General features: G+C 43.7%; 1 protein-coding gene across 3 annotated transcripts in view; it reads left to right on the top strand.

Moving 5' to 3' along the window:
• The first annotated feature begins 7741 nt into the window (after positions 1-7741).
• grik4 (glutamate receptor, ionotropic, kainate 4) overlaps positions 7742-13751 on the top strand; it is a 233162-nt gene continuing 227152 nt past the window's right edge. For all 3 annotated transcript variants that reach the window (XM_083772591.1, XM_083772590.1, XM_083772589.1), the window contains exon 1: positions 7742-7966. The gene's annotated coding sequence lies outside the window, so the exon portion shown is untranslated. The remainder of the gene's footprint in view (positions 7967-13751) is intronic.

Raw genomic sequence — 13751 nt, 5'->3', positions numbered from 1 at the left:
TTGTTGATGTTGATGGAAAAAACTGGGACCAGCTAATACCCTATGTGTTGTTTTCCATCCGAGAGGTCCCCCAGGCGTCCACAGGGTTTTCCCCATTTGAGCTGCTGTATGGACGGAGACCCAGGGGCCTGCTGGATCTGGCCAGAGAGGCGTGGGAACAACAGCCATCGCCTCATCGCTCTGTCATAGAGTATGTTGACCAGATGCGAGAGCGAATGGCTAAGGTCTGGCCCCTGGTGCGAGAGCATATGCAGCAGGCACAGCAAGCTCAAGCCCGGGTCTACAACCGGAATGCCCAAATACGGGAATTCGAGCCTGGGGAACGTGTCCTCGTCCTTGTCCCAACGGCCGAGTGCAAGTTCCTCGCCAAGTGGCACGGGCCCTATGAGGTGGTCAAAAGGGTCAGTGAGGTCAACTACAAGGTGAGACAACCCGGAAGGAGAAAGTCCTGTCAAATCTATCATGTGAATCTCCTAAAAAAGTGGCACCCCCCTGATTGTGTTCCGATAACCTCATTCATGGCAGAAGCCCCAGTCTCTGACCCCTCACAGGTGCCTCTAGGCCCCCAATTGGCCCCGACCCACCGTCAGGATCTCATAGAGTTGACCAGCCAGTTTAAAGATGTGTTCTCCGACCTGCCAGGGCGCACTGATGTGATACAACATGATATAGTCACTGAGCCAGGAAAGAAGGTGAGGCTCCGCCCGTATCGTATCCCTGAGGCTAAGAGGGAAACCATCAGAACCGAGGTCAAAAAGATGTTGGACTTGGGGGTGATTGAGGAATCGCAGAGTGCCTGGTCAAGCCCTATTGTTTTAATTCCCAAGCCAGATGGCACTGAGAGGTTCTGCAATGATTTTAGAAAATTAAATGAGATCTCCAATTTTGATGCTTATCCTATGCCCAGGGTCGATGAGCTTGTTGAACGGTTAGGCCCAGCCCGCTTCATATCGACCCTTGACCTCACTAAAGGTTACTGGCAGGTGCCCCTCACTGAGGCGGCCAGGGAGAAGACAGCCTTTTCCACCCCGGATGGACTATACCACTACCGGGTCCTGCCCTTCGGGGTCCATGGAGCGCCTGCCACGTTCCAGCGCATGATGGACAGAATCCTCAGACCCCATCGTGAGTACTCGGCATCCTACATTGATGATATAATAATTTACAGCAGTGATTGGACTTCCCATCTAGGACACTTGAGAGCTGTCCTGGGGGCCCTGCGGCAGGCGGGTCTGACAGCCAACCCCAAGAAGTGCCACCTGGGCCTAGAGGAGACCCAGTACCTGGGTTACACTATAGGAAGAGGCGATGTGAAACCACAACTCCGGAAAGTGGAGGCGGTAAAAATCTGGCCTAAACCCTCCACTAAGCGCCAGGTAAAAACATTTTTGGGCCTTATTGGCTATTATCAATGTTTCATTCCCCACTTTGCTACAATTGCAGTACCGCTAAATGAGATGACCAGGAAAAGCCTCCCGAATCATGTGGTCTGGACGGCCGAGGCAGAGGAAGCATTCGCCACCCTCCAGAAAGCCCTATGCACAGGGCCGGTTTTGAGGACACCTAACTTTAAAATACCCTTCGTTGTGCATGCAGACGCCTCAGGAACAGGCGTTGGAGCGGTACTATCTCAAGGCCAGGATGGAGAGGAACACCCAGTGGTCTATATAAGTCGTAAGTTGCAGAAACATGAACTGAATTATTCCACTGTAGAGAAAGAGTGTTTAGCAATCAAATGGGCTCTACACAAATTACGCTATTACCTACTGGGCCGGAAGTTTACACTGGTGACTGACCATGCACCATTAAAGTGGATGTCGACAGCTAAGGACAGTAATGCAAGAGTGACGAGATGGTTTTTGGATTTGCAGAATTTTAATTTTACAGTTGAGCACAGGTCGGGCAAGGCCCATGGAAACGCAGATGCCCTGTCCAGGAGAGATGAGAGCTGTTGGTTTGTTGACGCTCCTGGCCTCTGCCTGGAGCTAGAAGGGGGGGTGTGTGGCAAACCAGGGGAAACAGCCAGGCCTATTCCCCACAGAATGAGGCTGGGGGAGGTGATAGAGGGAGTATATCACCCTGTACAGATATTGCAGCCAATGGGAGTCTGGACATGGACGCACCTGCAGCCAGTAAGGCAATCACCAGAAGCTGTTAAAGAGCCGACGCCCAAGCTGTCTGGTGAGTCAGTGTGAACTAATGGAGGAGTGAGAAAGGAGGAATCTCTGTTCATGAGGAGGCTTGGATGAGGGAGATCTCTCAAGTGAGTACAAGACTAAATCAAACCTTTGGACCCACTTGGATGTGCTGTGCGTGTACTGTGGCTCACCTGGTCTTGTTCTCTCTCCCTCCCTCTTAGGCCAACTGAACTGGAGAGCCTACAGCACTCTCCCCCAACTAAACTAGTCACTGGCTCTCTCTCTGCTCTACCCACAGGACGGCAAGTAACTAGAAGCCTAAGCCCCTGAGAAGAGGACCCTTTGTTGATGTTTTGCCCCATTTCCCTTTTCCCGGACCCTTTAAATAAAAGACACTTTAAGTTTATGTTGAAGCTGACTCTGAGCCTCTTATTTTATTGTGAATCTGTACCTAATCTCCCCTGGGTTGCCACAAAACGCATATTGAACACAGGAGAAAATGAACACAGGAGAAAATCACTGCAGGTTTCAATTGTAAGCTATATTATATTTGATTTTATATTTACACATATGAGGTGCCAAATACATAGGCCTATCATATTTTTTAATGAAGGAATAAGTACCGCATTTTAAAATCCACCTAAATTGTGAAAATAAATTGCCCACTGTACAGTATATACTTTCTTCTCACCAACCACACAATTTGATGCGATTGCATTCACACCTCTCTCTCTCTGCACCCTCTCTCCCCATGACTATGAAACCGAGAGCAAAATACGGCACGATGAATAGTTTCACATGCGGCTATGCACATACGACGCATAGACTTGTTGTTGGTGTACTGTGCAATGGCATTAGCTGCATTTCTCACCAAATTATAGTAAGAATTATATGCGCTAATAAGCGGTGACGTAGTTTCTCAAAAGCTCCGTTTTGCATGACTACACAGATCCACTGATCCGGATATTTTGGAAAATCTTCACTTATTTATCAAAACGCACAACAAATGTGGGTTTTGCAAATGATCCATAATACTGTAGGTGTAGCCCAGGCCTTAATCTCACCACCAAGTACATGTGTCCCATTTTGATCAACATGGTCTTTATAATAAGAGGGAATAATGGCAGTACATAAAAGATTCAACTTCATCCATGGAAAATGTGGACAACTGTAATAAAGGATCATTCACTGATTTCACAGATCATGGGATGATACAGATCATCCCATGAAAGAAATAGTGATTTAGCTAATGAGTTCTGAGAATAGAAGCTATGGACAATGAAATAATTATATTCAGTATTTGTCCCTGAGGGCATGTGCAAAATTATTATAAACTATCAACAATGTTATGCTCCCCAACATTAGATCCAAATACCTCATTGCTTTTCCATTTCTGCCCTCATATTTGGAATGGGAATGGTGGTTAGCACTTGATTGACTCCTACTGATTTTGTTTCACACGAATAGTGGTTGTTTTCTGATCACATCATTTGAAAAATATATTTGTGATAATGCAGCTGCAGCTAATGGAATATGTGCCTATATACTGTGCACAACATAACATTTATACTGTACATTATTGGTTATTGTTCCATAGGTTACTTAATGGGGGAATGTTCTAAATAATACAATCCAGGCCACTATCAAGGGGAAAAGCATCCCTGAACCCATTGTCCTCCCATCCACTTATGACACGATTCTCACCACAGAGTAATTTGCCTGCATCTCATGTTATTGGATGAGACTTCAACATGCTCCATAGCCTTCAGTTGTGTGAGTTGTCCTTGACATTCACAATCTACATATTACTAGAAGGCCAATGTAAAGAAACACCCTTGGGCCTTTACTTATGTCAAATTACAGTTCATATGAGCACTGATGCAAATAAATGTGTCACAGTGAAACATGTGTTGGACCAAATGCAGAAGCAGATGACCACAGAAGGCAGGCAGGCAGATAAAGTTCAATGATGATATATTGACAACTGGACAGGGCAAGGGCAGGACACTGACAACTATAAACTGGCAAGGGAACACAGGGAAGTTTAAATAGACTAGACACAAGTGCAACTGCAACATAATCAACACACGACAGACTGACACTAAACAGGACACAGGTGAAATACAAAGACTAATCACAAGTTTACTGTAGACAAGGCAGGTAACAAACATTAGAGCAGACAGGAAACATAGATAGCATAATATTCAAAACAACAAAACCACAGCAAGCACAGCAAACAAGAATAAAGAGTGCAAGAAAGAGCAATAAGTGTACACATAATGTACACGTATATGTGCATGTTTTCCCTGTAGTAGCAAAGTTAGGTAAACTTTTTGTGAACAGCTTCACAGTAGGTTATGTTCCGTAACACAATTTAGTTTAAGAAGGTGCAATTGAGGCTATTATGTTCCACAGCAAAGTTAGTTTAGAAGGGTGCAAAAATTGATCATGATAGTGCAAGAGGAGGGCAGGGGGGGGGGGGGGGGTAGCATTTTCCTTTGCCCGGTTTCGCTTTGGTTCTTATCAGTTCGTTCATGTATCTGATTGTTCGGGGGAATAAGCTTTTTTGCAATCTGTTTCCAGTGGCTTTGAGACTGCGAAAATGTTTTCCATGTGGCAGCATCTCAAAAAGTTGGGATGGCTTGGGTCCTTCATAATTCTACGAGCTTTGCTGACACAACGATCGTCGTACAGGGCTTCGATGGGGGAGAGATCACATCCGCTGATGCGTTCGGCTGCCCGACGTCCACACAGCCCTCTGTATTGCGTTGCGCTTGAGGTCGGTGCAGCTGCCATACCAGGCAGTGAAGCAGCCAGTCAGGGTGCTCTCTGTGGTGCCTCTGTACTGTAGAAAGCTTTTAGGACTTGTGGGCCCATGCCAGCTTTCTTAAGTCTCCTCAGGAAGTAGAGGCAAATTGTTGTGCTTTCTTCACCACCCGCTCTGTCTGTACTGCCCAGGTGAGATCCTCAGTGATGTGCACCATCAGGAATTTGAACTCCCACCCCCAATCTGGATGGGAGAGTGGTCTCTGGGAGGCCTCCTGTAGTCGAAGATCAGCTCTTTTGTTTTGTCAACGTTGAGAGCCAGGTTGTTCTCCTGGCACCATTCTGCCAGCCAGGTTATATTCACTTCTCTCCTGTAGGCTGATTTATCATCGTCTGTGATCAAGCCTATGACTATGACTGTGCGATGCCGATGTCGTCTGCAAACTTGATCACTTTGTTGGAGCTGAACAGATCCATGCAGTCATGGGGGTACAGTACACAGTTCATGACAAAATGTCACTTAAGTTCAGTCATTTAAACTGTTAGACATAACCAGGGCTGCATAGAATCCATGCCACTTTAAATCCACTAGCATGTCATGTCATATACAGAATTGTTCCATCTACAAATAATCAAATTAGGCCAAATATAAATGTTTGATCAAACTGTAGAGTGTGTAGACTTGAGGAAGCACCGTATACATGTAGACAACTGCAAAGAAACGCTTCAATTAAATATAACAACCATGCAGTCAAACGGAATGGCAAGTATAGCCTATATGGCCTTTTCACCAATCCCCTCATTATGTTGTCAAGGTGCAAAGCAAGACTAGGCTGTTTGTTGATTTGAGAGAAGGTCAAAGGAGCTGATCTCTAGTGGTTCCAGGGATGGTTGGGGTAGGGGGAGGGGGGCTTTTTCCTAAATCTTAGACTGTGATGCCCTTTACAAACCTATGGAAGTGCGTCTGTGAGCACTCGACATCTTTATTTTTGAGGGGCGCTATAGCCCCTCCTATACACAGGTTTAATGTTTAGTTCAATGTTTGTTTTGTAAACGCCATTGACAAAAAAGGGAAAATTTACTCATAATGTAACTCTTTACGTCATATTGTCTCTTTATTGTTAATGGCGTTTCACTTCACACAGGTGTGATTTTTTATGTTTATTTATTTATTTTGTTTTGACCTTAACCTTGCATTTAAAGGACCACTTCACCACTTTTCAACATCTATTCATATAATTAGTCCTCACTAATGTTCATGATAAAACACCACCATTTTTTCCTACTCAGTCTGTGTCTCATAGGAGGGCTTTGGGCAGTTCGGACACCCGTCCTCCAGTGACATCATTAGGCAGAATTTTTTTAAACAAGATTTGTATTATCGTGAGAACGATATGGCTTCAACTTTTGCATTGCAACTTTCCAGGAAAAGAAAGCCTGCCGTTTCTATAGAGCACCGAAGTCCTGACGTAACTCGCTCATCCCTTCCATTCCCCTGGTTCGCTGAAGTAATTTCTCTATGGAGAATAACATGGGCTGATCTTAATATCGTCTACTATAAGCGTTGTGGTCCAAAAATAAACAAGCTGTCTCGGCGTTATTGTCAGGGAGGTGTCTCTGTATCGTTTGCAACAGTCAGTCACTCATATATGATACAGTCTGCTTCTAGAGAAAATCTAACTAATTCAGCAGCAGTAACATTAGCGTTTTCTCTCAGTCAGTTGATTCTTCATATCCATATGAGTGAAGCGGCCGGGATGACATGTTTATTGTTCAAACACAGTTCTTATATAAAGCGATCTAAAAATCCTCCTATGGCGATTTCAATGCAACTAAAAAAATACATGAACCTGGGGACTGACGCCCTCTACTGAAAGTGACCTGAAAGTGACGTCAGACTTCGGTGCTCTATTGGCTTGGATTCACCATCGATGATGTCACTGGTGGACGGGTTTCTGAACTGCCCACAGCCTTCCTGTATGAGATAAAGACTGATTTTATTTTATTAAATTTTTTTTGGTATTTTATCATGAACATTAGTTAGGAGGACCAATTATAGGAAGAGAAGTTGAAAAGTGGTGAAGTGGTCCTTTAAATCAGAAGGCTTAATTACCCTTGTGTTAATGCCATTATGTTTTAATCAATCGCCTGTGCTTCAGTTTAAACTTATAAGACTGTGCGGAGGTTACTTGTAACCTACCCCATAATAACAAAAAGTAGCCTGTGAGTTTTAGTTTTTTTTAGTTTTTGATGCACCGGCCGCTACACAGTCAGCTTGTTCATTTCAGCATCTCATCTGCCGTGGTGAGTGTGAGTGTGAGAGTGCCAGAGAAGACGTCTCAGTCTGACTCTGATCTGCATCTTCTTACCGGGTCCCGGACCGCAGTAGCCTACACATGGATCTGGATGGATTGGAGAGTCTGACTCTGACCGTATAGAGACGCGTCAAATATTAATACTGCTGTATTTTCCGGGCTCTTGTCTTATTTGGACTGGCACACAGAGAGAACGGAGAATCACGGACGATATCTTTAATGCTTTGCGTTCCGATCTATTTCTATGTTCAGTCAGTGGGATGCAGGGGTGAGGGGGATAATTCTGTAGCCTACAATGAGAAAAATGCACTTATTCAAACGTTCTGGTGCTCTTTAGATTTGAACTCAATTAAGGACCGATATAGAACAGCATTGAACTCTCGGATGGTGAAATCATCATTTTCCTCCACAGGGACGGACGGATATTATATTACCCAACTATTTGGATGCGGATATTTCACGAGAGCGCGCTATAATGTCCTATATCCGTATCAGAAAAAAACAAACCGGATGGAATAAGGTGAAAGTGGACTGCCGAGGACAATGATTTTAGCCTGCTTCACTATCGGCGTTGAGGTGCAAGGAAGTGCGAAACAATTGCTCCAGTGAACTATACACGGGAACATCGAATTTGGCTCGCCTCTCGGTGGTTTTTCTCCGCGCACCCTGACGCAACCTGTGCCAAACTAGAGATTGTATTTTCTCAAGAGACGGGAAAAGAAAAGCAGCAATAAGCCTCTGAAATAGGTAAGTCATTTTGGGGTTAAAAGAGTAAGCCTATAGGCTATGGCTACAACTAAACGATGCTTTCGACACACCTGATGCATAGCAAAGTGTCAGGAATGGATAGTGAATGTGCAGATTTTCCATTCAGTCGATCAGCATGTTTTAGCCTGTGTTGCATCAGTGAGTCGCCCCATTTCATTATCGCTTCTCATTAAATGGCACACAGACAAGTCAGTTTAAGTAGCTATGATACCTTTCACATACCAGAAGGTTCAGACTACATTTTGGTTGTTGAAGATAAAATGCTGTTAATCTGTTTTAATCGTTTAATCCACAATTGGGTAAGGTTCACTGTGTCATTGCTGAGGACTCAGAGGACCCTAGCCCTCCAAGCAGAACCCAATGCTACTGAAGTTTCTGACATTTGTTCGACCCAGTGCATTGGGTCCTGTTGCACCACTACCATGCCACCTGGTGCGCAGCCATTCTTAAACATAAACAACATGTTTAGCGCCTGACTGCGCTCTTTGACGACATTTTTTCGTGTGAGCGTTTCTGAATATGTTTAGTATAAGTACCCATACATGCCGCTGCGAATATCTCCTGTGGCGCGGAAGCCGTTAAGTATTTTTAATCTTTGTTTGACCGATTTGGTCGCTTTGATTCTTCTCTTCCTTCCTTGTTTATTGACACCTCATTGTACCGCCTATCTGGCTAGCTAGTGGCGCTATAGCTATGACAGAGCAGATCAGAGGCAGGGACGTAGCCGCACAAGCCAACCGCACACCGGGAGGCGGTACAATAAACGGTAAACAAACAAGAAGAAATAAAGCGACCAAATCAGTCAAACAAAGATTAAAAATACTTAACGGCTTCCGCGCCACAGGAGATATTCGCAGCGGGATGTACAGGTACTTAAAGTTCCCGAATTCAGAATAACTCAAGCAAAAAAAGACCGTCACACGGCGCAGATTCAATCTTAGAGAGCATTTTTACTTCCGCGTTCCGGAATTCCCATACGAAAATATAGTTATGACCAGGGACCCAACATAAAACTCATCAAAATTTCAGAAAAGCTTTATGTAGGGTCCCGAAAGGGGCTAAGAGGACCCATGCACTGCTAAACAGAACATCAACTTTTTCCAATCTGAATGATTCACTGAGCCATTTAAATGAAGTGATTGACATCAAGCATAAATTGAGTGTGAGTGACTGATTGATTGAGGCTGCATTAAGTGCTGATTAATACTTCTTGAACTTTTACATGGCTATACCATTTAAAAAAAATAGCTTTATATAGACTGAAGAGAGACATGGAGAGAAAGCATAAGGTTGCAGAGAGAGAGAGAGAGAGAGAGAGAGAGAGAGAGAGAGAGAGAGAGAGAGAGAGAGAGAGAGAGAGAGAGAGAGAGAGAGAGAGAGAGACTATTATTTTGGCACCACCTTGTGGTTCAAATTAGTGTATTGAATCTGTCACCTAATCTGTTGTATTGGCTCCACTCAGGGAATCCAAGGGTTGTAGCAGCTAGGGACCTGATCAAATTATGGCTAGATGTTTTCTAACTGCTCCCAATGACGTGCGGTTCTGTCAAGAATGATTGATTATAACCCATGTGCTGATTCCCCCGAACCCCCTCTTCTTAATGTTTTAACAATTGCAGGCCCCCCGTTTTTCCACTGGCAGAAACGTAATACAACACCCGTCATTCTATGAGTTCATCTCAATTTAGCCAGTGAATGGATTTACAGTCTGAATGTTAATAGGATAAGTAATGCATGATAAATGAATAGACCAGTGCCCTGCAATTCCTCTTGGTGTTTTGAGAGAACATATTGTACACAGTCAGACCGTCGCTCAGGTCTGTGTGACATTGCTTTCTGGGGTCCCAAATTATTATTTTGAAGGGTAATTATCAGAGCTGCTCTCTGCCTCACAGTGTGACAGTCACTATAGTCCTTAATCCCCATTTCCAGGGAGTGTATGGGGGTAGTGGTGGGTGCTACCATGCTATGCATCGGTCCCATTTCATTTAGCCGATTATCTCTGTCTTGGCTGCATGCTCGCGCACACGCGCACACCACACACACACACACACACACACACACACACACACACACACACACACACACACACACACACACACACACACACACACACACACACACACATTGTACACAGTATGTGCGCATGTGGACGTCACATGCATGAATGCATACATACTGTACACTCAACAGGCACACAGCTTAAAACCGATACAGTACTTAATTTTATACGCAGCACCCCTATAGATAATGTTTAGCATAATATGGCGATATCTATCTGGTAGCTGGTGGAGTTACAGGTAGACTGATCGGCTCAAGGGCACACTAACAATGTCCCTAGCTGGTGTGTTTGACACAGCATCCTAATGGGAGTCAGGTATTATGCCTCTCCTCTTTTCTGAGCTGCTCCACTCACACTGTTACTGTATCGGGAGAGACCTTCTCCAAGGTTGAGTGTTCTGGGCTGCAGAGAGTCGGGTGGCCTTGATCCTTGGATGTTTTTCCCGCCACTGGGACGGAAAGCAGCTGATTACGTTCTCTTATGTACTGTTAGCGATGTTCTTTCTTTTCCCATGGCACTTTAACTTGTGTGTTTCAATTTAGCCCACCACATTTCAAGGCAAACCCCTTGCATTTTAACGTCTATGTGAGAATTACATGCCGTTACATAGCAGGGCCAAGTAGGCTATAAAGAACATAATTTACAGTCAGTGTCCCACTGAAACAAACCGGGCAATACATCAATGATGCTAGATTTCAGACAGGGATGGTAGTCTGTTAATAGTTAATCGATAAATCACAGTTAAGAAATGTATCAATTAAACTTAACAGTTAGAAATTCATTGAAAATCCTGCGGTTCTATCATTGGCTGGTTGTCTGTGAATGTAATGCCGTCTGCGTGTGTGCGTGGCCGAGGAACACACATGTGGGCCGGTTAAAAAAAGTCCCCCCCACCTTGGTAGGCACAGACACATCTCTACTTTTGCATGTGATGTGACAGACAAGACAGTGCACTTTTCATTTCATGCCATTGCCTGGCCCTGTAATGAATCAATAATTCCCATCCCTATTTCAGACTCATCTGGGATGTTGCTTATCATATAACAATGTTGTCTTTTCCTGGCCATCCTGGCTTCATTGCATTTAAGCCAACAACACTGTCTGGAATTTTCCCCCCTTCATTGCATTTGTAGAATTCTGGACCATGGTTATTTTTGTTAACGAAAAAACAAACAAAAAAACCAAACAAATAGAACCGAATAAAAACCTGAAAAAAATTAATAAATCACACCCGTGTGAATTAAGTGAGGGGCGCTCTTATCGTATAGCATCATGACGTAACATGTCGATTTGCTCAAACACAAGCATATGACGGAAATGATCCTTTCATTGTCAGTGGGAATTTAACAAAAATACAGATTTGCTAGCCTCAGACACATATGACGTAATTCGCGTAAGCGTTCCTTTTTGGTGTGTGCCAATAAAGAAATGGAAATGTGAGTACTTTGACCGCCATTTATACTTTTTTTGGATGTAGTACCTTTATGAATTATTTCAATAATAATAATAATAATACTTTTATTACAAGTTCAAACAAAGTAGGGTATTTTTGCTGTGCTGTTTTAAATAAGTGCTAGTCATGCTATTATGTTTGTCTGGGCCATTTGTTATGCTGTGACAAGAACAGTTCAATAAGATACATGATCACATTGAGTGCTTGATCAATTGATGAATTGGACACAGGAGACCAACTCTCAAGGTTAACCAACAAAGTATGAATTTCAGCACCTCACTACTATTCATAGACAAAGGACCATGAGACACCAGGGAGTCACTCTCTCAAAGTATTTGATCTTACAAGTACACATGCGACAACTCCTGGTTCAGAGCATAACAAATAAAGTCGATTGTTGAATATGAGCAGCAAAACTGTGAAATTATTAAATCAATTTGCCCATCTCTGTGACCAAAGTGAAACTTCCCATCTCTGACAATAGCGCACTCATCGTTGGTATAATCTAATTTTGCTCTTGTGTGCATCACTTGGATGCAATTTCCTCTTTGGCTTGTTTCCTTTCCTTTGCAGCAGTCAGAATGTACTTGCTGTTCACTCTGTGTGCACGTGTTCACAGCGTGACTTTGGCAATGCAACATCTGACTGTCTAAGGTGATCCATAGTCACAGTAGTGCTTGTCAGCTGCATAGGTGACAGTGATAAATGAGAGGGAGAAAATGAGCAAGGCAGGCTGCCATAGATCACACCCGCAGGGCTTCTGCCCTACCTTTGGTCAAGAGAAAGGTTGTCTGACATGGTATCATTGTACTGTACTTTTCTTACCTCACAAGAAACAATATTGCAGTCTCTCTTACAATTTACAATTTAAGCATTTAGCAGATGCTCTTAATCCAGAGCAATTTACAGTAAGCAAGAACAAAAAACAAATACATAAACATAGTCATCATGAATCATACGTAAGCTTAACCCATTTTGGGCGGGAACCCCTTTTGGTGTTAGCATTATGTTATGCTTTAGCTATTGAAAAATAGCAGATCTACAAGCTCATAGCGCGCCACTCGGTGGCGCGCTATGAGCTTGTACATCTGCTATTTTTTTAAATCGAAGAACGACTGACAGAAACATAGCTTTTTCAGAAAACTGTCATTTTCAAACAGACATTTTTAGAATCTGATCTCCGGTCAGAATGGGTTAAGAAACTAACAGTGGAATATGTATCTAATGAAGCTATACACTATAGTGTTATGTCTACATAAAGTGCTATTTAAGTTACATAAGTTGAGCCTATGCACTGATATCGAGACTAGGGCAAGTACTACTATAAGGCAAGTGCTATGGGCTAAGATGGAGTCTGAAGAGGTGAGTTTTCAGACTACGGTGGAAGATTGGAAGTGAGTCTGCAGTTCTGATTGCAATGGGAAGTGCATTCCATAGTTTTGGAGCCAGAAGGGAGAAGAGTTTGGGACGTGTGGAGCGCTGTCACTGCTTTTTTAGCGAAGGTCGGCTGATCTGAGTGCACGGGAAGGTTTGTAGGGTTTGATCAGACTTGCAAGATAGATCACATTTGGTTGCTTTGAATGCCAGCATCAGAGTTTTGTACTCTGTGCGGGCAGTGACTGGGAGCCAATGGAGGGAGCGGGAGTGACATGTGAGAATCTTTGCTGGTTGAAAACCAGGCAAGCTGCGGCATTTTGGATCAATTAAGTGCACATGCTGGCAGGCCAGTAAGGAGGGAGTTACAATAGTCATGTTTTGACATGACTGATGTCAGCTGGGCTGACTCGTGGGTGTAATTATTCTCTCCGGTGTAATTTCCTTAAGCAAGTTATACCATCATATAAGCCAGCTTGTCATATTAGTATTGCTGCGTGAATATTAACTGGACTGATATAAGTACATGGCCTGTTGGAGGCAATTTGTCCGATAGGCATTAGTCTACTCAAAACCCTAACCCTAAACCAAACCACACAGTAAGCCACGGGCTAGTTTTAACCTGCCACGCATGTCAGGAGCGACATGTTAGTTTTAACCTGCCACACATGTCAGGAGCGACATGTTAGTTTTAACATGCCACTCATGTCGGGAGCCAACTTGTTAGTTTTAACCTGCCACGCATGCAGGGCTCTAAGTATGATGTTTGTTGCCTCTTTGGTGTTGTTGGATTTAAGAAGTTTGGTGAATTGATCTTTGCAGTGTGTCCCACGTTGTTGTTGTTGCGGGTGTTTGTGTGGAGAGTGCAGAGCTCT

Source organism: Protomyctophum parallelum (genome assembly GCF_964188405.1).
Source record: "Protomyctophum parallelum genome assembly, chromosome: 9".
Classification (NCBI taxonomy): Eukaryota; Metazoa; Chordata; class Actinopteri; order Myctophiformes; family Myctophidae; genus Protomyctophum; species Protomyctophum parallelum.
Note: the sequence above shows the minus strand (reverse complement) of the source record. Positions and strands in the feature narration are given on the sequence as shown.